Source organism: Tachypleus tridentatus, chromosome 13, assembly GCF_004210375.1.
Source record: "Tachypleus tridentatus isolate NWPU-2018 chromosome 13, ASM421037v1, whole genome shotgun sequence".
NCBI lineage: Eukaryota > Metazoa > Arthropoda > Merostomata > Xiphosura > Limulidae > Tachypleus > Tachypleus tridentatus.
Window position 1 is genome coordinate 263310869 of NC_134837.1, and position 27966 is coordinate 263338834.

The window sequence follows — 27966 nt, forward strand, 5'->3', positions numbered from 1 at the left end:
CTGATTTTTATCAACACTATTGGTCTTCAGTTTCACTGACGGTTTACACAGTGTTGGTATCCAATCTCACTCCGAATCAACAGTGTTGGTCTTCACCTTCAATGACTGTTTCAGCAGTGTCGGTCTTCAATTTCTCGGTCTGTTTCAACAGTGTTGGTCTTCACTTTCACTGAATGTTTCAACAGTGGGTATTTTTCATTTCACCGTCCGTTTCAGCAGTGTTGGTTTTCAGTTTCAAAGTTGTACAAAAAACGAGACATGAGTAATTAGTATGTGAAGAAATGAAAATACAATCATAAGATTTGGGATGAGGAGTTAAAAAACAATAGGTAGATTGTCTAATGGAGAAACTCGGCAGTTAACATGTTAACAAACGTGAAACTCTGGATTGGTGTTAATTCTTCCTTGTGACATGCACTGAATGAACGTTACAAAACTAAAGAGTCTAAGATATTTCTTAGTAAAACTGTTAGTATACATATTAGTATTATGTTTTACTTAAAGTTTAAAATTTGATACGTGGGTTGAGCACCCAACATCTGAAAGGTGCTCCCAAATCGAGGTAGGATTAAAAAAAGCTGTTAGTTAGAAAGATAGATTAAAAAAACAAAACTACAGAGAAATACGGTGATAGATAATTGCTTTCTTGTAACTCATAAATTATGTTATAGTTCCAGATTAGTTTTAACACCTTATCATACGCATGGGATTTTTCCTGACTAACAACATCCGAATTTATCTTTATTCGTGACTTGTACATATTTCACGAGTGAAGACGGTAAAGCCTGTTGTATAAGAAAACCGAACGCCATCTCGCTGTAAAAGGTAATAAAATATTGGATTGTTCATGAAAATACTTAGAAAAGTTGAGTAACTCATGGTTTTCATTTATAAAGCAAAATAGTGAAGAAACAGGATATGAACTTTAAAATATAAATATTTTTATATGGATATCACTGATCTGGAATTAGTACTTAAAGAAACTATACACATCAAACAACTTTAACCTACACCGAATATCATGTAGTCTTCATTGAAATGGCACATTTTAAAATATGTACAGCATGTTTTCTTGTCAGTAATTTACTTTCTATGTATTTTAGTTTTAAATTATCGTAATTTCAGAAATATATTTTATTTAATTAGTTAGAAATTACGTTTTTATTATTTTGCTTTGAATACTGAGGATGGAATATGTAAGATATTGAAAATGCTATCTCTGTCCCCTTCTGTTATACCAAAGTATTTCTTCATCATCAACATAGTTATACTATTAATCATCAAATATCGTTTTCCTTCGATTCACTGATTGCTAATGTCTTGATATGACCATATGTAAATGAACTGTTCCTTGTATGCTGTTACTCTGAAAAATTAAAGTTAAAAAAAGAAAATCTTGAAATGTTTTTTTCTGTTTTTGAATTTCTCACAAAGCTACTCGAGGGCTGTCTGTGCTATCCGTCCCTAACTCAGCCGTGTAAGACTAGAGGGAAGGCAGCGAGTCATCACCACCCAACGCCAACTCTTGGGCTACTCTTTTATCAACGAATAATGGGATTGACCGTCACATTATAACGCACCCACGGCTGGGAGGGCGAGCATGTTTGGCGCGACAGGGATGTGAACCCGCCACCCTCAGAGTAGGAGTCGCATGCCTTAACACGCTTGGCCATGCCGGGCCATCTTGAAATATGCATTCTTTCAGAATACAAAATTCGATAGATCATTCCAAAGTTTCTCCATTTTAATGAACGAAACCAAACTGAAAAATTCGTTAGCTTATCAGATTTACCTAAAGCGACTATTGGTTTGTTTCAATTTGGCTAAATGCTACACGAGGGCTATCTGTTATAGCCGTCAGTAATTTATCAGTGAAAGAAAAGAGGAAAGGTACCTAGTGATCACCACTCATCAACCACTGTTTTACAAAGGAACTGTTGGATTGATTGTAACAATATCCGCCCAGTCACGCGTCATAAAGGGTGAGCATGTTTCGTGGAGCAAAAGTTGGATCAAGAATTTCGAACAAAACATCAACAGAACATAAATTCTATTGTAAAAGTTCAAAGTGTACTGTACTAACCTTAGAATGATTGTTAACAGTGTTGATTATACCGATGTACTAAACAAGTGGAACAAATGGAACGAAGACAAATTGTTCGACGTGAACATGTCAAAAATATGAGGCTGAGGTGACTGACTAACAGCATTCTAGTTTCATCCTGGTGACCAGATTGTTAACCTATATAATTATAACATAAATAATCAGTGTAAAGTAGTCCTACCTAAAATTGTTATTTTAACTAAAATTACTACTTGATCAAAATATTGCTTATTGCTGTAAACTCTATAACATTATCAATGTCCCTTAATTGTGTGTCACCCAACGTGAGAAAATGTTCCAAACACAGCTGAGAGAACTTAGAAATGTCGTAAACATTTTAGTAATGATGATATAACACCAGGTGAACCATCACAGTATATTACGTTGTTGTTAGTAATGATGATACAACACTAGGTGAACCATCACAGTATATTAAGTTGTTAGTAATGATGATACAACACCAGGTGAACCATCACAGTATATTACGTTGTTGTTAGTAATGATGATACGACAACAGGTAAACCATCACAGTATATTAAGTTGTTGTTAGTAATGATGATACGACACCAGGTGAACCATCACAGTATATTAAGTTGTTGTTAGTAATGATGATACGACAACAGGTAAACCATCACAGTATATTAAGTTGTTGTTAGTAATGATGATACAACACCAGGTGAACCATCAGAGTTTATTAAGTTGTTGTTAGTAATGATGAAACAACACCAGGTGAACCATCACAGTATATTAAGTTGTTGTGGGTTATATAATTATAATTATCCAACTTTATTAAAATCATGAACCAAAAGCAAAGTTAATAAATAAGACAAACAACATAATATAGGCTATATATTAACGACTGTAGCATGATATAATGTTGAAGATATATATTTTTGGAAAATCCAATATATAGAATTACGTCATATTTTCTAATCTTACTATACTATGGCGTTTATGTCTGTATCTATCTACCGACACAATAAATACATTATGGCATATCTATCAAATGGCACCACAAACAAAAATCTATTTTAAAATTCCCACTTTTGGTATTCTAGATTCAGACAATTATAAAAATAAACACAATAGGTATAACATTCCTTTGTTTATCATAGATAGAATGTCAAGTACTCTTCTTGTAACAAGAACCCAGCTTTCACCAGGACTGAACCTAAAGGTTTGATTGTATCTTTATTGATGTAATTTATAGTTTTAAGAAATGGAGTTTAAAAGAAAAAAACACTTTTTGTCAATAAACAGTAGCACGTTTAACAGATAGAAAATGACCGTTTATATCAACACGGTCCCAACACTTTTATCCTGCTATACTTGCCGTAAAAAGAATCTTTTTTTTTTCGTAGAAAATGTTTACTTTTTCTAAATTTTCTAGCACGGCGTTATCTAAAACAGCCCAATATTTGCTAACCCTAATTGCTAAGCCTCTCACAGGTTGTAGAATAATATGGATGTCACTTACTAATTGTCTAACTTTTGTTTCTCATTCAAGAATTTAATTCAGAGTTATATAATGACCTTATGTGAATATACATTTAAATTATTTATATAAAACTTTATACTTACAAATTGTACTGGTCGAAATACCCATGAAATGTAAGGTACGTTCGAATACAAAATTGTGCTTTTTCTTCGCACAGTTCGGTTCCTACTTTAATATGTTGTCACCTTAGTTACTATATGCAAATATTCAATAATATTATGGTCCCATTTTATTGTTGTTTTTCTCAGTTTGTATTGGTTAGAAGCGTAGGAATGCTTGTCAATCAATTGTTATAAATACATGACGTACGCGAAAGAGAAGGTTGCTTATTGAATTTCGCGCGAAGCTACTATAGGGCGATCTGCGCTCGCTGTCCTTGATTTAGCAGTGTAAGACTAGAAGGAAGGCTGCTAATCATCACCACCCACCGCCAACTCTTGGGCTACTCTTTTACCCATGAATAGTAGGATTGACTGTTACGTTATAATGCCCCTACGGCTGAAAAGGCGAGCATGTTTGGTGCGACGAAGATGCGAACCTCAGATTACGAGTCGCACGCCTTAACCCACCTGGCCATGTCGGGCCCGAAAGAGAAGGAAAATGAAGAGAGAAATATAAAACAGATAAGTTTGGGATAGCAGTTGTAAAAGACAGAAGATGTTCAAAGTTGAGTTATTAAAAAAAGACAATTTCTCTTTTAAACTTATTTAACAAATTAGACCTAGAGTATGAATAAAGGGTCATTATTCGCGATTACGTGTATAAACGTTTGTTGGTGTATATCTCAGAGCAAAAAGTTTGAGATGAGACAAGTCATGCATGTCGTCTGTAGATTTATATATGTGTGTGTGTATATATATATATATGTATTATACAGTCGTATTATGTGAAATATAAAAATAGAAAGAATCACAAAATGTTTTATGATTAGATTAAAGTACACCAATAGATGCTACAAAGAAACAAACATTTAAAGTTGAAAGGATACACAAATTGTGAGATTTTGTGATACTCTAGAGTAAGTGTGTCAAAATGATTTTAGTTTTCTATGTTTGATGTTCCATGTTTGTACAGGAAGTGTTCTGTTAAAAGCCACTCAACAATAACAAACCGTTACGTCACATTCTAAAATGTGAATGACAGTGTTATTAATTCTTAACAAGTTAGTGTAGAATATTCTGTCTGTTATCAATATTATTCGCACCTGTTCTTTCGTTATTTAAATAGTTAATGTTGAACTTTGACTTCGTCAACTTTTTAAACTCAGCGGGAGAAAAGGATACCATAAACACCGTCAATTTCAGCAGTGCTGGTTTTCAGTTTCAATATCTGTTTTTGAACAGTGTTGGTCTTTAATTTGACTGTTTGTTTCAACAGTGTAGGTCTTCAAATTCACTATCTCTATCAACACTATCGTGTGACACTCTAGAGTAAGTGTGTTAAATGAGTTTTGGTTTTCTATGTCTCATGTTCCATCTTTGTACAGGAAGTATTCTAGTAAGAACCACTCAACAATAACATGTCACATGTTGATATGTGAATGACAGTGTTATTAATTCATAACAAGTTAGTGTAGAATATCCTGTTTGTTGTCAATATTATCCATACCTGTTATACTGTCAGTTAAATAGTTAATGTTGAACTTTGCCTTCATCCATAGCTTTTCACACTTAACACGAGAAGTGGCCGTCATAAACAGGAGACAGATGAACTGATGGACAGACACCACGGTTCACAGTATGTATAACACAAGTAGGATCATGTTATCTGTCCAATCTGGACTGTATTTCCTTTTCTTTGTGACTTAACACTGAATGAATGTTACAAAATTATAAATTACAAAGTATTTCTGAGTAAAACTGTTCGTACAGACTTAGAATTATTTCTTACTTAAAGTTTAATATTTAATATAAAGGTGTGCATTCAAGATTTGAAAGTTACTCACAAGTCGTGGTCGTTGTTCAGATTAAATTCTGTAATATAAAAAGGTAAGATAATTGTACCAAGAAAATTGTACAAAAAACAAGACATGAGTAATTAGTATGTGTAGAAATGATAATTAGTTAACAAATACAATCATAGGATTTGGGATTAGGAGTCAATAGGTAGATTGTCTACTGGAGAAACTCGTCAGAATTTACATGTAAACAAAGTCTGGACTGGTTTTAATTCTTGACATACACTGAATGAATGTTTCAAAATTATAAAGTCTAAAGTATTTCTGGGTAAAACTGTTCGTATACATTTAGAATAATGTTTTACTTAGAATTTAAAATATGATATGTGGGTGTGCACTCAACATATGAAAGGTGTTCACAAATTGTGGTCAGATAAAAAACAGGTAAGTTAAAAAGGATAGGATAAAAAATACAGAGCAATATGGTGATAGGTAGTTGTTTTTTATAATTCACAAATTATGTTTTAGTTCCAGATAAGTTTTAACCCCATATCATACACATCGGATTTTTTTTGACTAAAGACATCCGAATTTATCATTGTTCATGGCTTGTCCATATTTTCGCCCAAGAAAACTGCATGGCCTGATGTACTGACATAGCCGAACTCTATCTAGTAGTAAGAGCAAATGAAATATGGGATTGTTCATGAAATACACGTAAATTTGAGTAACTCATGGTTTTCGTTTATACACCAACACAGTGAAGAAACAGGACACGAACAATAAAGTATAAGTATTCTTTGTAGGGATGACACTGATCTGGAATTAGTCCTTAAAGAAACCATTCACATGAAACAACTTTAACCAACACCAAATATCATGTAACCTTCATTAAAATTGTACAATTTAAAATATGTACGACATGTTTTATTGTTAGTAATTAACTTTCTATGTGTTTTAGTTTTGATTAAATGATTGTTATTTCAGTAATGTATTTTAGTTATTTAGTTAGAAATGATGTATTATTTTTATTTTGCTTTAAATAGTGAATGTAGAATATGTGAGATATTTTACGCTACGTATTAACAATTGCAGCATTATATAATATTCAGGATATACATTCAGTAAATCCAAAATAAACAATTAATTAAATTATATTTTCTAATCCCACTATTACATAAACGACATGGCGTGCATATCTGTGTCTATTTAACGGAAATAATAAATACAGTGCGTCACTATTTATCAAATGTCACTATAAAGAAAAATTTATAAAAAATTCCCACTTCAGCATTCTAAATTCGGATAATTTTAAAAGTAACTACGATACGAACAACAAGCGTTTGTTTTCCATAGAAATGAATATTAAATACTCTTCGTATAACAAGAGCCCGACTTTCACTAGGACTAAACCTAAAGATTTCATTGTATCTTTTTTATTGATATAATTTATAGATACAGTTTTAAGAAATGGTGTTTAAAATTTATTTTTTCAATAAACGGTACCACATTTAATAGATAAAAAAATATAGTGTATATTAGAACAGTCCGAAAACCTTTCCCATGCAGTACTTGTCATAAAAAGAATCTCTTTTCTTTATACAAAATGTTCAATTTTTCTAAATTTTTCAACACGACGTTATTGAAAACAGACAAGTATTTACTAACATTAATTACTAGGCTTCTCACTGGTTGTGGAGTAAAGTGAATGTTACTTATTAATTGTCTAACTTTCTTCCATAAAATTTTGTTTTTTCTTCGCACAGTTCGGTTTATATTTTAATATTTTGTCACCTTATTTACTATACGCAAATATTCAATAATATTGTGGTTCCATTTTATTGTTGTCTTTTACAGTTTTAACTAGTTGTAAGCGTAACAATACTGGTGAATCAATTGTTGTAATGAAGTGGGTAAGCAAAATAAAAGGAGAATGACAGAAATATAAAACTGATAACTGTTTGTTTGTTTTAGAATTTGACACAAAGCTACTCGAGAGCTATCTGTGCAAGCCGTCCCTAATTTAGCAGTGTAAGATTAGAAGGAAGGCAGCTAGTTATCACCACCCACCGCCAACTTTTTGGCTACTCTTTTATCAATGAATAGTGGGATTGACCGTCATATTATAACGGTCCCACGGGTGAAAGGGCGAGGGTGAATGTTTTATGTGACAGACATTCGAATCCTCGACCCTCGGATTACGTGTCGAGTGCCTTAACCACCTGACCATGCCGGACCATTTGCTGATGGAAACCTATAGAAACCATGAGTAATAGGTAAATATGAAAATCATTAATTTTGCAGTTAAATTAGATTCATGATTTGTAGAAATATTTTTATCTTTTAAGGGGAAAATTCTACTCACGAAATAATTCTCACGAAAAAATAAATTCTTATCTTCCCTAATTTTAAAATTTATGGAATATTTAATTTATGCCCTCATGTTTTAAAAAGTTTGTTATAACGATTCTAGTGAAATCCAAACTGTGATTGATGCAGATGATTCTGTGAATGCGGAAAGTTTTGTGAACGTTGAAAGGAATGTTTTAACATAAACTGATTTAAAATCTGTAATTGAATCTCAAGATGGTAACAGTACGAGAGATTCAGATGATGAACAAAAGAAAAGATAGTGAAGAAATAGAAATTCCTACTTCATCACCAGTGTTAAGTTATATTAATTCTTTCAAAGTGTATGCAAAAATGAAGTGGAAAATGAACTTTATGAAAAGGTTGTAGAATTGTTATTCTCTTTTAACCGCATGAGAAAGTCCATTGGAAAACTAAACTGTTGAAATTGGACATTTTCTTCAAAAAATTTGATTAAGATTTTGTGGACTTGTATGTATATTTTGAATATCTATTTTCGTTCTTATTCCAATAAATATAACATAAACAGTATAATAACTTTATTCACTAACGTCTTACTTCCCTTGAGTCAAGCAAGTATAACGTTCCGCTAAAAATTATACACAATTAAGGAAATGCACCTTCACTGTCTAAGCCGATACCATAGTTGCTTTGCGTCATAAAACGCAAAACCAACCAAACACCAATTTCTTAACTAAGTTAAAAGAGTAATTTCATGTTTTATAACTTCTGAGGTTTCCCACTGTTCACCTTCACTTTTGGCCAGGTGGGTTAAGGCGTTCAACTCGTAATCTGAGGGTCGCGGGTTCGAATCCCCGTCGCACCAAACATGCTCGCTCTTTCAGCCGTGGAGGCGTTATAATGTGACGGTCAATCCTACTATTTGTTGGTAAAAGAGTAGTCCAAGAGTTGGCGATGGGTGGTGATGGGTCCCTCCAGTCTTACACTTTTAAATTATGGACGGCTAATGCAAATAGCCCTCGAGTAGCTTTGCGCGAAATTCTAAAACAAATCATCGCAAATGGAGGAAGAGGTCAAAGAGCACCTGACCCTTCAGGGTACATATGATTACCCAAATCCCGAGAGAGAGAGAGAGAGAGCGACCAAAAGTGCAGTCAATCGTTCTTTCAAATAGCGACCTCTGGAATAATGACGGCAGAAAAATGACAGAATATATTTAACCAATAATTACTGTAACAAAATGTTCGAGAATTATTAATTAATAAGAAATTAGTATTTAATCAAAAATATTTTTCTCTGCCTTACTCAGGTTCTGATTCTACTTGTTGATAGATGAAGTAGGCGGAATATAGTTTTTCGTACGCGTTTCCAGAGATGCTAACTATTTCAAATGACTGAGCGTAATGATTGTAGACAGAGCCCTTTCACAAGTTTAGTAGTTTTAGATTTGCCAGAAACAAGACAATCTGGTGAACAAGGCTTATTTTTTCCCAACTTGTGAACGATCGCATTGGTGTTTCTATGCCGCTTAGAAAATGAGAAATACCCATCTACGCAAGCGCTGATTGGCTGACAAGCACTGATGATGTAACTATGTATTCCCTCACGTACCCAGTATGGAGAATCACTGCACTCAAACTCTTGGTAGACGTCGGAGATACAAATATTTCTTTATTATTTCAAGTACAAACATGATTATCGCAAGTAACCATTTGGACTATGTCTTTTATTTGTGATAAAAATTTATTTGTATCTCACTAGAAATTTTCTTTTCACCCCTTTCAAGCCCTGGGGGAACAATTTATCACTTTATTGTATAGGCCTATATAATATATAATAATTTAGGAGTTGCAAAAAGTCGTAATATTTGTCTGTATGAGTGTATAGTCATAATGTATACACCAAAATCGTAATGGTTGACATCTGTGCGTTACTCAGGTTCCGCCATATAGAGGGCGTTTTATAAGAGAAATCTTAAGATAATGCTGTAACATTTTGATATTTGCGGCTTGTACAAGCTTCCGCCATACACAGTTTCCGGCTTAGACAGACTTTACTGTATTATGTATTTGTATTCTATGAAATATAAAACTAGAGAGAACCACAAAATGTTTTATGATTAAAGTACACAAATAGACGCTACAAAGAAACAAACATTTAAAGTTGAAAGGATACATAATTTACTAGCAGTGATAAAAACAAATTGCAAGATTGTGTGGTACTCTAAAGTAAGTGTGTTAAAGTAATAATTTAAAGTGTTTTGTTATTTTGTGTTGTTTTTAAATGTAGGTTTAGTTACATGTAACATCCATTGTATGTGTTGATTTTTATATTTATTTCATTGATGAGTATAACTTCCATATATTTATCTCTTTAAGATATTTAAGAAACTTTAAATGGGTTTTGTTTTTCTATTTTTGATGTTCCGTTTTTGTATAGGAAGTGTTCTGCTGGAGTGGTTTAGTGTTAGACATATGTTTATAATAAACTAACGTCTTTTTGAGATGTGAGTGTGAAAAGGTCTTCTGATTTCTTCTATAAGTTTCTATGTAAGATCTATTGTCAAAAGTTAAAGTAAACTCTTTTATTTCTCAGTCACTTTACACTGAAAGGATTGGAGTTGTTGTTTTTTTTCTATATAGTCCAGTGGAAATCTATTTTTTTCAAACATTTCGACTATCTTACGTTCTTTCTAAGGTTTTTTCCCTCACCTCTCCACACAATTTCTACTTTTTTCCCATATATCCTTATTTGTGAAAGATGTGGACCTTTGTGTATGAGAGGTAAGCCTTGAGTAGCAGTTTATTTGTTTGTAGCATGAAGATATACATAATCTGTGTTACCACATGTATCAAAACCAGGTTTCTACGAATTTACAGTGTTGTGTCACATTTCGTGTTATTGGTTATTAAGATTTTATCAGTATAACTGAGATAACTTCAAGAATAAAATTGTAAGGTTAAAAGCTATGCCACCACTAAATTGTTATTACAGCTCAGAAGGTAACGATTACATGAACACACGCCCACTTAAATTAAAATTTACATCTGTCTTCTAAACTGATAGACAACAAAACACTGGGAAATATAATCATTAGAAGCCTCGAAACCTGCAGGTGATAAAGAATTATAATTATTGATAGGTTTTTAGTACACACACATAAAGCAGTTTATTCAAGCGTTTCAATTCTGTAAGTCTTGGGCCAAGCCTGGCCAGGTGGTTAAGGTATTCAACTCACAATCTGAGAGTCGTGGGTTCGAATTCCCGGCAAACCAAACGTGGCCGCTCTTTCAGCCGTTGAGGTGTGATTATGTGACCTTCAATAACACTATTCGTTAGTAAAGGTGTAGCCCACGATTTGGCGATGGTTGGTGATGACCAGTTTAGAAGTTACACTGAATTAGTTTGTCGGTAAATAATTTGACTTAAGTTTAAGTAATGATAATTTCCCACTGTTGCTCTTTTAGTCAGTTCAAAAGACTAGAGAATTATAGCCAGATAGTTGTGGTTATACATACATTGACATACCAGAGAAATGATTAATAAATATTCTGTCAGACAGTTTTCGTTTTTGTAAACAGGAATCAATTTCTAACCATTGTAGTCCATCTGAGTTTTTCATCTGTGTGTTGAGGAACAGTACTGTGTTATACCTTATTTAAACAATTCTTCGTAAACTTGTCGTTATTTGTTGTTAAGCACAAACTACACAAGGGGCTATATGTGCTCTGCCCATCACGGGTATCAAAACCCGGATTTTAACAGTATAAGCCTGCAGACATACTGTTCTGCCACTGGGAACTCCTCTTAAATTATATCAACACTAAGAGCAATACTTTACTGTAAAATTTATTCTCTTACTGGACTCAAAGAGCAAGACTCAGTAAACGTGTCATCGACTTGGATGTGAACTTGTGAAAAATAAGAAAAAGAGTTGGAACGTTCCTCTACGGATTTACAACGTTAAAGTCAAAGGTTCGATTCCCTTCAGTGGATATAGTAAATAGCTCTATGTGGCTTTGCGCTAGGAAAACACACACATACAAGCAGAGTCGGAAAGTTTTTTTTCGCAAGTTGTAACACCAATGCGCTATTTTATTTCATTTCCTGATGCGACAGGCGAATCGTACTTGTCTTATACTTACGAACTGCGAAAATAACAGATTTATGGCCAGTAAGAACCATACCCACATTTTTCGCTTTCCCCGTTCATATAAAATTATACTTGAGAGACTTACTTGGACGACTGCTGTAAGGCGTTAGTGACCATGTACTCCTTCTCCAGATGAGTATCGTCATGAGGACTGACGCAGAAGATAAGATAAGTGATTCCGATTAACGAAAAGAAGCGCAGTGCTTTCATGACTTTCCTATAAAAACAGTTATTTATTCTATTCTGACATTTATTTTCCGTCTACATCTATGTACATATGTATATATGTGTATATATAAATACAGTTATAGTAGTAAATGGAGCGAGAAAATGTATAAGAACCTACGTAAATTATTTATATATACACCAACTTGTAGTGATTTGAGTTGAGAAACCTAATGGGGATCCATGTTTGTATATGATGGGTTATACACTTGCAAATGGTTCAAAAATCCGGTGTAATTGTCCACGCCACACCAAACATGATCGACCTTTTAGCCATTTGGATTGTAATGTTACGGTCAATCCCACTATTCGTTGATAAAATAGTGGACCAAGACTTGGCGGTGAGTAGCGATGACTAGTTACCTTCCATCTGGTCTTTCTGCTACATTAGGGCCATCTAGTGCAAACAGCCCTCGTGCAGCAGTGATTGAAGATAAATTGTAAGATTGTGTGATACTCTATAGTAAGTGTGTTAAATGAGTTTTGGTTTTCTATGTTTGATGTTCCATGTTTGTGTAGTAAGTATTCTGCTTAGAACCATTTAACAATAATAAACCGTTATATCACATTTTACATTCTGATAAATAATGTTATTAATTCATAAGAAGTTAGTGTAGAATATCCTGTTTGTTATCAACATTATTCATACCTGTTCTACTGTTACTTGAAAAGTTAATGTTGAACTTTGACTTCATCCGTAGCTTTTCACACTCAACATGAGAAGTGAAGTCGTCATTAACAGGCGACAGATGAACTGATGGACAGACACCACGGTTCACTGTATGTATAAAACAAGTAGTAAATAATGTTCTCTGTCCAATCACATTCAAATATTGTCTACAGCTACTTTCAAAGTCGGTCTTCATTGACTGTTGTTGAGATCGAATTCTGCAGTATTATAAAAGGGTGATATAAAATGTCTGTAAAAAGTAAACCACTGAGAAAAACTATACGAAAAACAAGACTTGAGTATTTAGTATGTCAAGAAATGAGAATTAGTTAACAAATACAGTAATAGGATTTGGGAACAGAAGCTAAAATATAATAGGTAAAATTTGTATTGTTAAAAATACGTCCATAGGCTATGGAATTAAGGGTTAAAAACAATAGGTAAATTGTATACTGAAGAATCTCGTCAGACATCACATATAAACAAACACGAAAGTCTCGATTGGTTTCTCACCTCTCTGTGACTTACACTGAATAAATCTTACAAAATTATAAAATCTAAAGTATATCTCAGTAAAACTGTTCGTACAGATTTATAATTATTATTTTTATTTAAAGTTGTATTGTGTTCAGAGGTATCAGTAAAGTAGTGAACCAGACATGTATGATGTTCAGGTAAATTAGTGAACCAGGCAGGTATGTTGTACAGATGTACCAGTAATGTAGTGAAACAGACATGTATGTTGTTCAGATGTTCAGGTAAATTAGTGAACCAGACATGTATGTTGTACAGATGTACCAGTAAAGTAGTGAAACAGGCATGTATGTTGTTCAGATGTTCAGGTAAATTAGTGAACCAGGCATGTATGTTGTTCAGATGTTCAGGTAAATTAGTGAACCAGGCAGGTATGTTGTACAGATGTACCAGTAATGTAGTGAAACAGACATGTATGTTGTTCAGATGTTCAGGTAAATTAGTGAACCAGGCATGTATGTTGTTCAGATGTTCAGGTAAATTAGTGAACCAGGCATGTATGTTGTACAGATGTACCAGTAGAGTAGTGAACCAGACATGTATGTTGTTCAGATGTTCAGGTAAATTAGTGAACCAGGCATGTATGTTGTTCAGATGTTTAGGTAAATTAGTGAACCAGGCATGTATGTTGTTCAGATGTTCAGGTAAATTGGTGAACCAGACATGTATTTTGTTGAGTGGTATCAATAAAGTAGTCAACACGATATGTATATTTTACAGATGCTTAAGTAAAGTAGTCAATGAAGGCATGTATGTTGTACAGATGTACCAGTAATGTAGTGAAACAGGCATGTATGTCGTAGCGATGTACCAGTAAAGTAGTGAAACAGGCATGTATGTTGTACAGATGTACCAGTAATGTAGTGAAACAGGCATGTATGTCGTAGCGATGTACCAGTAAAGTAGTGAAACAGGCATGTATGTTGTACAGATGTACCAGTAATGCTTAGTCGCACGGTTGAGTGCCTCAAGTGAAAATTTCGGTTTGCCTGCCAGGATGTAAATTCGACCTTTCTCCTAGCTACAGGTTAGCTAAAATTGGGGGTAAGACCTTCTCGTGGTTTATGACGCTTCCATATACGGCACTGCAGATAGCAAGTTGCCCTTGTTTTGACAGTAAAATAAACATGTTTTATTTCATCAATGGTTGAATAACTTTCCGTACCTGTTTCTCCCGTATCCGATAGTACTCTCGTCCCTAAGACGTGTCCGGCAATGGTCACTTGCAGACTCTCTCTTTCTTAACCTGAAGATGACCAAGGAAGGTCGAAACGGTTTTCTCTCCTTCTCAATACAAGTGTTAGTTCCCATACCAGCCATTCTGATACACAATACAAGTGTTAGTACCCATACATGCCATTCTGATACACAATACAAGTGTTAGTACCCATACCAGCCATTCTGATACACAATACAAGTGTTAGTACCCATACCAGCCATTCTGATACACAATACAAGTGTTAGTACCCATACAAGCCATTCTGATACACAATACAAGTGTTAGTACCCATACCTGCCATTCCGATACACAATACAAGTGTTAGTACCCATACCAGCCATTCTGATACACAATACAAGTGTTAGTACCCATACCTGCCATTCCGATACACAATACAAGTGTTAGTACCCATACCTGCCATTCCGATACACAATACAAGTGTTAGTACCCATACCAGCTATTCTGATATATAATACAAGTGTTAGTACCCATTCCAGACATTCTGATATACATTTTTGTCTGAAGTGGGTTTCTCGTCATCATTTTTTTTTTTTTTGCTTTAAATACTGAAGATGGAATCTGCAAATATTGAAAACTTTATGTCTGTTCCCGTCTGTTGTATGAATCTATTTCTTCATCTTCAATATAGTTATACTATTAATCATCAACCTTGAAATTTGCTTTCTTTCAAAATGCATTCTTCTAAACGTGAATCCAAAGTTTCTCCACTTTAAGGAACCAAAGGGAAATGTTCAAAAGTCGTTAGATTATCAGATTTGTCTAAAGAGACTATTAGTTTGTTTTAAATTTGGCTTAAAGCTACACGAGGGCTATCTACGCTAGTCGACCGTAATTTAACAGTGAAAGAATAGAGGCACCTAGTCATCACCATCCACTAACCACTCTTTCACAAATGAATAGTGAGACTGACCCTAACACTATTCTCCCTCCCCTCACACATATCATAAAAGGTGAGCATGTTTGGTGGAGTAAAAGTTGGATCATGAATTTCGAACACAACATCAACAGAACATAAATTTTACTGAAAAAGTTCAAAGTGTACTGTACTAACCTTAGAATCGTTGATACCAATGTTCATTACAGCAATGTACTAAACAAGTGGAACCAATGGAATGAAAACAAATTGTTCAGTGTAAACACGTCCAAAATTTGAGGCTGACTAACAGCATTCATTCCAAGTTTCGTCCTAGCGACCAGATTGTTAACCACGTAAACTCTATGTATCTAATTTAGTTTACACTTTCAAATCACAATAAACACACCTAAAGGATCTTCTTATGAAAGATAAAATAACTCTTTATCAACTCAGTAACATTTTCATGACGAAAATAAAGAAATCTGCCTTTTCTACTTCTTATGATTTTATCACTAATGTTCGTCCTTACCGTTTAAGCCCTGAAGAAATCTTTTAAAAGAACTATCATTAAATAGAAATATTTATTTTTATAAACACGCTCGCCCTCCCACCCGTGGGGGCGTATAATGTGACGGTCAATCCCACTATTCGTTGGTAAAAGAGTAGCCCAAGAGTTGGCGGTGGGTGGTGATGACTAGCTGCCTTCCCTCTAGTCTTACACTGCTAAATTAGGGACGGCTAGCACAGATAGCCCTCGAGTAGCTTTGTGCGAAATTCCAAAACAAACAAACAACGTTACCACATTTAAATTCCTTATCAATGCCTATTTATTATCGTCCAACGAGAGGAAACATTCCAAAGGTACCTGAGAGAACTTACAAAGAAAAACGTCGTAGACATTTAACTGATGACGAGACGACACCGGGTAAACCATCACAGTATATTAAGTCGCTATTGTGTGTTATATAGATATAAATATCCTAAATTTACTAAAATCACGAACTAAAAGCACAGTTAATTAATAATACAGCAACATGGTATACGCGATCTATTAAGAATTGCAGCATTATATTATATTGAAAAAATATATTTTAGTAAATCCACTATAAAGAATTAATTACGCTATATTTTCTAATCTTACTATTATCTAAAGGACATGGCATGTACATTTGTATCTATGTGACCGAAATAATAAATACATTGTGTCACTATCTATTAAATGGCACCGCACACAAAAATCTATAAAAAATTCCCACTTTGGTATTCTAAATTAAGACTATTATGAAAATAACTACGATACGTACGACAAACTTTTGTTAATAAATGAACAGAATTTTAAAGTACTATGCTTGTAACAAGAACCCGACTTTCACTAGGACTAAATCTGAAGGTTTGGTTATATCTTTATTGATGTAATTTATAAATATAGTTTTAAGGAAAGGAGTTAAAAAAACTGTTAAGTTTTAAATAAACGATAACACACTTAATAGATCAAAAATAACGTTTGCTTAGCACAATGAGAACAGTTTACCACTGCATTAATTACTGTGAAAAATAATATTTTTTGTCTTAAAAAATGGTCCCTTTTTTCGAAATTTTCATTACGACGTTTTCTAAAACAGCCTAGTATGTGCTAATCCTAAGACCCCCAGTGGCACGGTGGTATGTCTGCGGACATACACACTAAAAACTGTGTTTTTCGATACCCATCTTGGGCAGAGCACAGATAGCCCATTGTGTAGCTTTGTGCTTAATTCCAAACAACGAGGCCCGGCATGGCCAAGCGTGTTAAGGCGTGCGACTCCTAATCCGAGGGTCCCGGGTTCGAATCCCCGTCACGCCAAACATGCTCGCTTTTTCAGCCGCGGGAGCGTTATAAGTCACGGTCAATCCCACTATTCGTTAGTAAAAGGGTAACCCAAGAGTTGGCGATTGGTAGCTGCCTTCCCTCTAGTCTTACGCTGCTAATTAGGGACAGGTAGCACAGATAGCCCTCGAGTAGCTTTGTGCGAAATTCAAAAAACAAACTAAACAAAGAAGCCTTTGCCTCTCACAGGTTGCAGAGTAAAGTGAATGTTAGTAGTTGTCTGACTTTTGTTTCTTATTTCAAGAATTTAATTCAGATTTATAGAATGATCTTATGTGAATGTACAACTAAAATATTTATACAAAACTTTAAACATACAAATTTTACTGGTCGAAATACCTGTTGAATGTAAGGTGAGTAATTTTTTGGCTATAAAATTTTCTTTCTTCTCAAAGTTCGGCTTTTATTTTAATGTCTGGTCTCCATAGTTACTGTATGCAAATATTCAGTAATATTGTGGTTCTATTTTATTGTTGTCTTTCTTCAGTTTTTATTGGTTTCAAGTGTAACGATACTCTTGAATCTATTGTTGCAACGAAATGACGTAAGCAAAAGAGGAGAAAATTGACAGAAAAATAAAACTGATAAGTGAGGGGGTACCAATGGGGAAACTCAGAAGATATTCAAAGTTAAGTGATCAAAACGAAAATTTATCCTTTACAACTAATAAAGAAATTGTGCCAAGGTTATAAATAAAGGGTTTTTTCTCGCGGTCACGTGTATGACGATTTGTCGGTGTAGATCTCAGATATATTTTCATGGTAAGTGAGGTGTTGAGTTAGAATGGGTAAAATAACATAATACGTAAAGTTTTACTGAAAAAACACACATTGAAATTCCAATGCAATTACCCACCCTTTTTCACAGTTATAGCTATTTTTCTTATGATTTTCTTCTACTGCACAGATCAGCACTTGCATACACGTGTATGCCACATGGCTCAGTTGTATTTAAGTGTGTAAATTAGCATTCAACAACCCTCCACCAATAGGAGTGTAACACATCCTCCTATTGCAGCTGATTCCCTCTATGCAATAAACTCAGTTTTCACTTTTTTAATTTAACATGACAGTGTCAGACATTTTTATTTTATAGTGTGGTATTTGGTGGGCTTCCGTGGAGTCCCATGTTGTATCAAGTAGATTGCACAGTTCCCTTACTTTTCATTGCCTCAGCTCTCTCTTTCATCTCCTTCTCCAGTTCCTTCTCTCTTGACCATGTCAACATGTTATGCTGTTGTTCACTGATACCTTGTATGATGTCTCCAATTCCAGTAACTACACACTGTTTTCAGATTCCACTGAAGCCAGGTTTGCTTATATTTCAGAAGTGTGGGAGACTGTTACCACTAATTCATGGATTATTTGCATTTTGTGAGAAGGATTGAACCTCCTTTTTCCCACATTTCTCACCAAATCCCCTATTCTAATTTCTTCCCCTATTAAGATCACATTTTCTACTAACCTCTCACAGAAGCAGTTCAAGACATCCTCATCAAAGGTGTCATCAAACAGTTTTGTCTTGTGCTTTCAGGATTCCATTCCTGAATTTGTCACTCCTAGAAAGACTGGCTATTGGTGTCCTGTTTTCAGTCTCTTCCATCTCAATTTCTTCCTTGATGTTTCTTGACCTACCATGGAATTCTCTTATCTCAGATTGGCCTTTTTTTCCAGGGCTTTGGATGACAAGATTAGACTTGTCTCATGTTTAACTGTACATCCTATTGCTCAAGTGTCACATCACTTTTTTCTGTGTTTCATCCACAGTGATTGTGTTTATCAATTTCAAGCTCTTCCTTTTAGACAGGCATCAGCACTCTATGGTTTAGTCAGGCATTTTATGTAGGACCAGCCTTTTCTATTTCCATCTTCACAGAGTCTTCCTCACACACCCAATTCCTCTTCAGAGACGTTGATGTGGTGTGAGTGGGTTTATCAATGTGGAGAAGTCTGCTATCCACCCCACTCAATTTCTTCTTTATCTAGAGGTGCTTGATTTATAATTTATATATTAGTTGAGTCGAGCCTTTTCATCTTTGTTTGCAATTAATTGAGGATTTAGTTCAGTTGGCACTATCAGCATCTTTTCTCCTTGCAGTGAAAGTTTTGTTTTTCCAGGGACTTTGGCATCACTGGAGGCTCTCATCTGTCTGGGCCATGCCCACATGCTTTCCTTCTAGTGGGTACTACAAGTTCATTGGCACCTCATCACCTACCCTTTGGATTTTCAGATATTCCTTTCTCTTTCCTTCAGTTCAACTTTCTTTGATGGTTAGAAAGAAAAAACATAACAGTGAAGGTATCTATTCTTTCTACCTGTCTGCTTGGCCATGTCTTTACAGATGTGTCAATATTAGGGTGGAGTGCATATTGCATTAAACAGGAGTTCTTGGGTCATTGGTCTTGAGAGGAATTATATCTTCATATTAACCTCTTGATACTTTTTGCTGTTTATCAGGAAGTGGTTCATTTTCTTTGTAATCTCTGGGACATGACAGTTACGAAGCATTCCATCAACATATTTGTTGTCTTACACTACCACCTGGATGTGGATTCATGTACGTCGTGAGGGGACTTCTCAGAGAAGGTTCTGTTCTTTCAGTTTACCTCTTCTGCGATCTAAACATCCACCCACATGTTTATCCTACTTGGTGACCTGTGAAGGGTGACCTGGTGGTTGAGGGGTCAACCACTAACACATCACTTTGGCCCTGAATTCCTGTAGATGGGCAGCCTTGGAATAGCCCTCCTTGGGTCATTTGGCTCGTCCACTTGGGCTAGGGTCAAACAAGTACCAGTGTTGGTTGTTTTCAACAGGTGTTGTGGCCATTGTATGTATCTGATGCTGGTGTTTGGGTATAGTGCTCATGAAATCCTAGCATTGCTGCACTGTCCTTGTTTGACATTGTAGTGCATCCACTCATAGAGCTTTGGAGGGTCGGGGTCAGTGGGCATCGAAATATTCCTTTTTTATTATGGATCCTCCAAATAAAAACTTAAATGAAAGAGTGAAAAACAGTGTGTCGGTAAACTACCATGTCTTGAAGATTCTGAGCAGCATTCTCCAACATCTGTAACACCTGTTGTACCTCATTTTCTAAAACTACAGACTTTCAGACAAACTCTTAGGGCAGATATCTCCATTTTTTGTTCAGAATGGACTAGAGGGAGTTGCTGGCTCTCTAAAGTAGGTAAAGTACCTTCACTCTGGAGACACATTGGTGGAAACATTCACATCCCAACACAGTGAACTCCTCTTGAATTCAAAGGCAATTGGGGATATACCTATTGAGGTTACACCTCATGCTACTTTGAATTCATCACGAGGAGGAATTTGAAGAACACCATTGAGTCAGAGATTCTTGCTGGTTTCTCCATTCAAGGAGTTCCTGCAGTGAGGCGCATCTCCACTTGCAAAGATGGAGTTACACTGCCGAGAGATATCCTCGTTTTGACATTTACATCACCATGTGCACCTGTCACCATCAAGGCAGGTTATCTTAATTGCAGGGTATGGCCATATATTCCAAACCCTCCCCAATATTTGTAATATTTCTATACGTAAAGAACACATCAACAACTTTAACAACCTTATCAACACGTTCACTCTATGTATACGTAAATAACACATCAAAACTCTAACAACCTTATCAACAGGTTCGTTCTGTGTATATATAAAGAACACTAATAATGAGTTTTTTAATACTCTAATTTTATTCAATGTACTACTTAAGCTAAACCACACTTATTTTGATTCTGACAAAACATGATTTTTTCCAGGTGTCTATTACAGAGACTAGATCAACTTGGTGATTGCTATAGGTCTGCAGCTCTAGAGCTGATGATGGAGGTATCAGTGAATGTTTCTCAGACCTTATTGTTAAAATAAGACCAAAAGTCTTTGTGTTGCATATTGTTTTATAATCAAGGTGTAGTGTATGTGTGAAGATGCACTCTTGTTGTAAAAAACGTCTTTCTTGTTTTTTAAAATAATTATTATTCCAGTGAAAATTTTGTGTGAGTACATGTGGTATAACAAGTGTATGAGATTTTGTCAACAAAATAAGACCCATATTCATTTGTCTAACTTTTGTGTGTGAAAGGCTTACTATATAGGGTAATTATGCATTTGTACCTATTGAATATATCTCACAGTCCTAGGTAGATAAAAATTTTAAAAATAATTCATAAATCCTTAAACCCAAACTTTGGTGCATATCCTGCCACAATTATTTTTATAATGTCCTAAAAAATTATCACCATATCTTATAAGATTTTCAGCCTGTATATAGAATATGGATAATAATATAGTGTGGATTAGTTTTCAGCTAAAGAGACACAAATGTTATTGGTTGCTGTTAACATCTAATGAGTAATTTGGAATGTTTAGCTAGATGCTTGTTGTGTAAGTTTGGGTTTAATGAGTTAATTTATAGAACAAAAATGTGTTTTCTTGAGTCAACTGAGTTTGACTGTAAAGATAGCTATTATGTGTGGATAGTAAAGCATATTAATTAAAGTATGTTAAAACTGTGGGATAGTTACCTTGACTTGAGTCCAGCTCCATCAGTGACATCATCTTTAACTAATAACTTCAGTGGAATACTGACAGAATCTTCTCGAATGCTAACAACTACGTCAACAAGTACATCAACTTCTGAAGCTCCACCAAAGCAAACGTGTCCTCCAACATCTTTCTCTTCATCCAAAATAGGGTTAGGCCAGATAAGGATTCATCAAGTTCAAAGAAAGTACCAGTAGCTTTGTCATCATCATCACTGGAACAAACCTCAACCATAAAGAAAGCTGGGAACCCACTTACTTTAAGTGGATCTTAATTGAAGACATTAAACAGTTTGGCAAGAACATTTTCTTCTGTGAAAAACGTAAGGTTTGATTCTTTAGGGTTTTTTTTTTACAATTTTAAAATCAGAGTGCATGAAATTTTTACTGTTTAATCTCTTCCAATATGCTGAGTAATAATAGAATTTCCAGTTCTGGTTCCCAGTCAGATGAATTTATGTTTGATGTGAAACCTAGGATTAATTATAAATAAAAATATTATAAACAACAGTTTATAATATAGAAAGATAGAAAATATAGTAGCACCTTGTAGACGTTTAGTTGGTGAGAGACAGTGCAAATGAAAAATTATATACAAGATAGACATTAATCATATGTAATGAGAACCTACTTTTACAGACCTCTTGATCTGGTGAACCAGTTGGTGTTATGTCTGTTTACACAGTACCAAGTTTTACAGACATCTTGATGTGGTGAACCAGTTTGTGCTGTTTCTGTTGACACAATACCTACTTTTACAGACCCCTTGTTCTGGTGAACCAGTATGTGCTTTGTCTGTTTACTCAGTAGCAACTTTTACAGATCACTTAATTTAGTGAACCAGTTTGTGCTGTCTGCTCACACACTAAAATATTACATGAGTCATGTGGTGCTTTTTCCTTTCATATGTATACTAACAAAACACAACTGATACACTTTGTGGTGTTTACATATGCTACATTAAGCACAAACAGGAGAATTCTCTGGGTAGTTAGTACTGTTTGTTTATAATGCTAGTACTATGAAAACTGTTTTCACTAGGCATGTATTTCTAGTATTATGTAATCTAGTACAATGTTTGTTAATAATTGTACTCTGTTTTTTTTTACACATACTATTACAACCAAAATAATGCACATGGCACAGTTGGTGCTTGGATGTTTATGGACACATGCATGTATGACTGACATAAGACACTTTTAAAGTGTTCATTTGTCAGCTTAATACAAACAAATAATTAATATTAGACTTAATATTAGTTTCATTTTCTCTTGGATTTAATTTTGTGTGAAATTTACAGTTGTTAATAGAAATTTTATCTCGGTGAAATGACTGAATTCATCTGATCTTGGTGTAGTTTTAATACATTTTTAGGAAAAAACATCTGGACTAAAGTTTGATGTTGTTTATTTGAATATGTAGGAAGTAGCGAGTTCTCCTGAGCCTACTTGATGTGTAAGCCATCTTGGGTGTTGACATTGCTGTAGAAAACCACGACTACACTTCAGAACATGAAGTTCTTTAAGCTTCACTATTGTTCTTACGTGATGTTTAGAAAATACCTGACTTTTACTTTTAGAAAGTATTATCTGTACAGCTATTTTTATGTGACAAGTGTCCTAGTGTGTACATGTATATTGATTTCTGGGTCAGATTTCTATTTTTTAAGTTCTCTGTTGATGGAAATTTATGAAAAGAAAGTATCTTCATACTATAAAATAGACATTTTTTACTTGAATATTTTGAATTACAAAAACAAGATGTGTGGAAATTAATAAATTGTAGATAAATAATCATTTTTGTTTGAAGGAAAAATCTCACTTTTTAACTTATTTAAAATGTGAGAAGTAAACAAATGTATTAAACATTTATAATGTTCAACATAGTACATGTTTCAATGTTTTGAGTCCCAAATAAAGAATCATGTGTATGTATATATATTTTTAAGAGTAAAAGTTTCAAAATGTTGGTTTAGAATTAGTTAACTTTTCCATTATCAGCTTATAAAGTGAGTGTTTTGTAACTAGAAGTTTTTGGTTTTATATCCAGTGAATTAGAAAACAAAATATGTTCTTTAATTAACATTTGTTGTTAGTAGTCAAAGGTGAGGTTCGAAATGATGCAAATAACCATTGTGTAACAGATGAAACATAAACAGTTATTGTTGGTCTTCTATTTTGGAAATAAACCAAGTTCAGTGTTACTACAATAATCACTGTGGTACTAACCTGATGTATAATATCCTGTAGGTAACTGGTTTTGTGTTAAAACATACCTTGTTTGGGAGTCTTGTATAAAGATAGTGAAAATACTCAGTGTGCTGTGATCACTTGGCCAAGAGACCTGTTTCATTGTGTCGTGTTACTGTGAATTACAGAAATATTGCAGTATCAGCTTTGTTTTCACATTATATTTAATAAAAACTTAAAGAAGGGTGACATACTGACAAATGACATACTTAATGCCATTAAGTTTCATCAGGCTGACTGAAATGGAAGTGTTTATAACAAATGAACTGTATATTGTTGATCCATGTAATTAAAAAGAAGGAACAATGTCTTGGTTCAAAAGTAGGTTGCTTTATGTTTGTCAACGAGTGGTCACTACATATTTCATTAGGTAGTGAATATATACTCATAGATGAACACGTACTAACAACGGATGTGATAAACAACCATAGCCTCCTTGTTTTTAACTTTATTACGAGAAGCTAGTTTGAGAGATTAAGTTTTATATACTGCAGTGTTTGCGAATATCAAAATATGAAGTTCATGGTATTTTTATGAAACTTAGCTGAAAAACTTGCAATCTAGTGGAATAATAACTGTACTTAAGCAAATTATGTTTCTGAGGTAACTGTGGAAAAATGTTTTGCTCTCGTTCCGGAACCAAGCGCAAGTTTCTCACTGTAGTGGCAACAGTGTGCGTAATCTAATGTTACGTCAACAAACTGACGTTTTCGGATAAGAGATCCCTGCGGTTCTATCAGAGCTGACGTTTGTAGATACGTGCAAGTATGCAAATATAGAATTGATTTATGTGTATTAACTTATTATTTTCATCTCTTGAAGAAGTAGACTGTTTGATAAAGTTAATTACTATATAAATATTCTGTTTGCAAACATGTAATCATTTCTAAGAGAAAGAACGTTCAAAGTCGGTATATATATGAGTTTCTGAATTTAAAGATAAAAAGTTTTCAAATGGTCAGAAAATTACAGCATGTGAGACTCGGAAAATTTCAGAAAATGTGATAAAAATTTGTTTTTACTTTTATTTCGGATTTCCTATTATAAATCCAACTAATTCTGATCAAATACGACTATTAAATCCGAATAGTGATATGAACCGTCACATTTTAGGCCCACATGACTGAAAGGGATGCGAACCCGCGACACTCTGATTACGAGTTGCACGCCTTAACCGACCTGGCCATGCCGGGCCTCACGTAAAGCTACTCAAGGGCCATCTGCGCTATCCGTCCCTAATTTAGCAGTGTAAGACAAGAGGGAAGGCAGCTTGCCATAACCACCCACCGCCAACTCCTAGGCTACTCTTTAACTCACGAATAGTGGGGCTGTCTGAGACATTATAACGCTCCCACGGCTGAAAGGGCGAGCATATTTGGTGTGACGGGGCTTCGAACATGCGAACCTCAGAGTACGAATCGAGTGCCTTAACCACCTGACCACACCGAACCTAGATAAAAGGCAGTTTGTCAACACTAACAACTTTTCGGCAACCTTTGTTTAACTAAACACTGGGGCTTGACCAACAACCTCACAATACATTCCTTAGTGGCACAGCAAAATGACTGCGGGCTTACAACGCTATAAAACTGGGTTTCGATATTCGTGGTGGGCAGACCACAGACAGCCCATTGTTTAGCTTTGTATTTTAAAACAAACAAATACATTCATGGCCCTAGACCGCGTTTTTTTTATTTTTTCAGGTAACGAGATGCGATCATTGGACCTGTTCATCCACAGTCGAGTATATTAACCTTGGGTCATGACCTGCCCTATTCTTAATTAATGGAACAGGTAGAATAGCTGTCACTTTTATAACGCTTACACTTTTACTAATGTAGATTGTGCTCAACTTTATATAGTTAGCTTGAACTTTGTACTTCTTGGTATGCAGACTGGTACGCTAATAACTACACTACGCCCATGTAGCCAGAAACGTATTTAGTATTACCATCAGGAATTTTTATTAACTCGGTATATAAAATTATCCATACATGAGATTGAAAAAGTTATATTAAAAGCCACAAGCCAATAACAACCGATATAAAGTTGAGGAAGATTGTTTGTTTGTTTGTTTATTTGTTTGTTTTTGAATTTCGCACTAAGCTACTCGAGGGCTATCTGTGCTAGCCGTCCCTAATTTAGCAGTGTAAGACTAGAGGGAAGGCAGCTAGTCATCACCACCCACCGCCAACTCTTGGGCTTCTCTCTTACCAACAAATAGTTGGATTGACTGTCACATTATAACGCCCCCACAGCTGGGAAGGCGAGCATGTTTGGCGCGACCGCGATGCGAACCCGCGACCCTCAGATTACGAGTCGCACGCCTTACGCGCTAGGCCATGCCAGGCCCAGTTGAGGAAGAACAGAATGTATCAGAACTACATGTAATTTATAGCACAATGTCGTGTGATGCCACCTAATATGGATCGTCTTACTAAAACTGGCGTGTTCAGGGTGCGAAGGTAGAAGCAAAGCATGGCCAGGTTGTTAGAGCGCTTGACTCGTAACCTTCGGCTGCGGGTTTGAAGCCCCGTCCAACTAAACATGCTCGTCCTATCAGCCGTGGAGATGTCATAATGTTATAGTCAATCTCACTATTTGTTATTAAAGGAGGAGTCCAAATCTTCTCGTTGTGGGGTGATTAGTAGTTTCCTTCACTGATAAATTAGGGACTGCTAACACAGATAGCTCTCGTGTGACTTTAGACGAAATTCAAACCAAACCAAGTGAATGTGATGTGGAATGTTTAATATTTTTGTAGATTACGAAAGAGGTTTTCTATCACCTTTTAAAATGAGAAATTTCAATAGCGCTAATAATTCATTTATTACGTCACGGTGATTGGTTGTTAGTTGCAATCTAACATAACACGATGATTAGTTCTAAATATTAGCGTCAATTTCACACAACACGATGCTTAATGGTAAATATTACAGTTGATGTGTCAGTTGGCTTGATTGGGTGTGAATGTTAATTCTTCCGGCTGAAGATCATGAGAAGCCGTGTGTATTTTTGGACTGGCTGGATTCTTTGATGATGAGTATGTTGGTAGATTCCCAGCAGGACTCGGAAAAATTAAGTTGAGTTGAATTATCTCATCGTCTCCTCTTCTGCAGAAGATCTCACTTTTGTAAGTGTTCGTTTTCAAGTTTTATGTTTCTGTTTCAATGATTATTTTAGTATACAGCTAGTGAACATCAAACAATGATTCATCTTTGCTGTGTTTGAAAAACTACTCCATGGTTACCTGAGCTAGCTGTCCCTAATTTAGACGTAATATACTATTACTAATTTATATGCAACAGACTAGAGCATTGGTTCCCAAACGACAAGTCGCAGACAGGTACTGGTCGTTGAATTAATTTACACCAGTTCGCAGCGTGTCTTGGCTCTTGATTGTTTGTTTTGAAGTTCGTGCAAAGCTACACGAGGGCTATCCGTACTAGCCATCCCTACTTTAACAGTGAAAGAGTAGAAAGTAAACACAGTCAACTCTTGGGCTACGCTACGAATAATGGTATTGACTGTATATTATAACCTCCTAACGGATGATGAAGCAATCATATTGAGGGCATTCGCAGTTTGGTTGGGAACTCGGGACTCCTCTGTTTCTGGTAGCGCGACGAAGATTTTTTTTTTCAGTATATTATGTGAAATTTAAAAAACCGAATCACTTTTGGTCTATCTCTTTATTAATTTAATTATTTTTTAACCCTATAATAACCACTGGTATTTAGGCTTAACGAAAGCTGTGAGGTATTTCGTGCTGTTATTATT

At 35.0% G+C, this 27966-nt stretch overlaps 2 long non-coding RNA genes across 5 annotated transcripts in view; one reads left to right on the plus strand and one right to left on the minus strand.

The window, feature by feature from the left end:
• LOC143239736 (uncharacterized) overlaps positions 1–27966 on the minus strand; it is a 570827-nt gene that overhangs the window by 180958 nt on the left and 361903 nt on the right. The window lies entirely within an intron of this gene.
• LOC143238033 (uncharacterized) lies at positions 269–27944 on the plus strand. Its single transcript, XR_013020383.1, has 7 exons — positions 269–825; positions 3220–3281; positions 5263–5339; positions 7474–7775; positions 21155–21224; positions 21916–22260; positions 23360–27944. It is a non-coding gene; the product is annotated as an uncharacterized LOC143238033 (long non-coding RNA).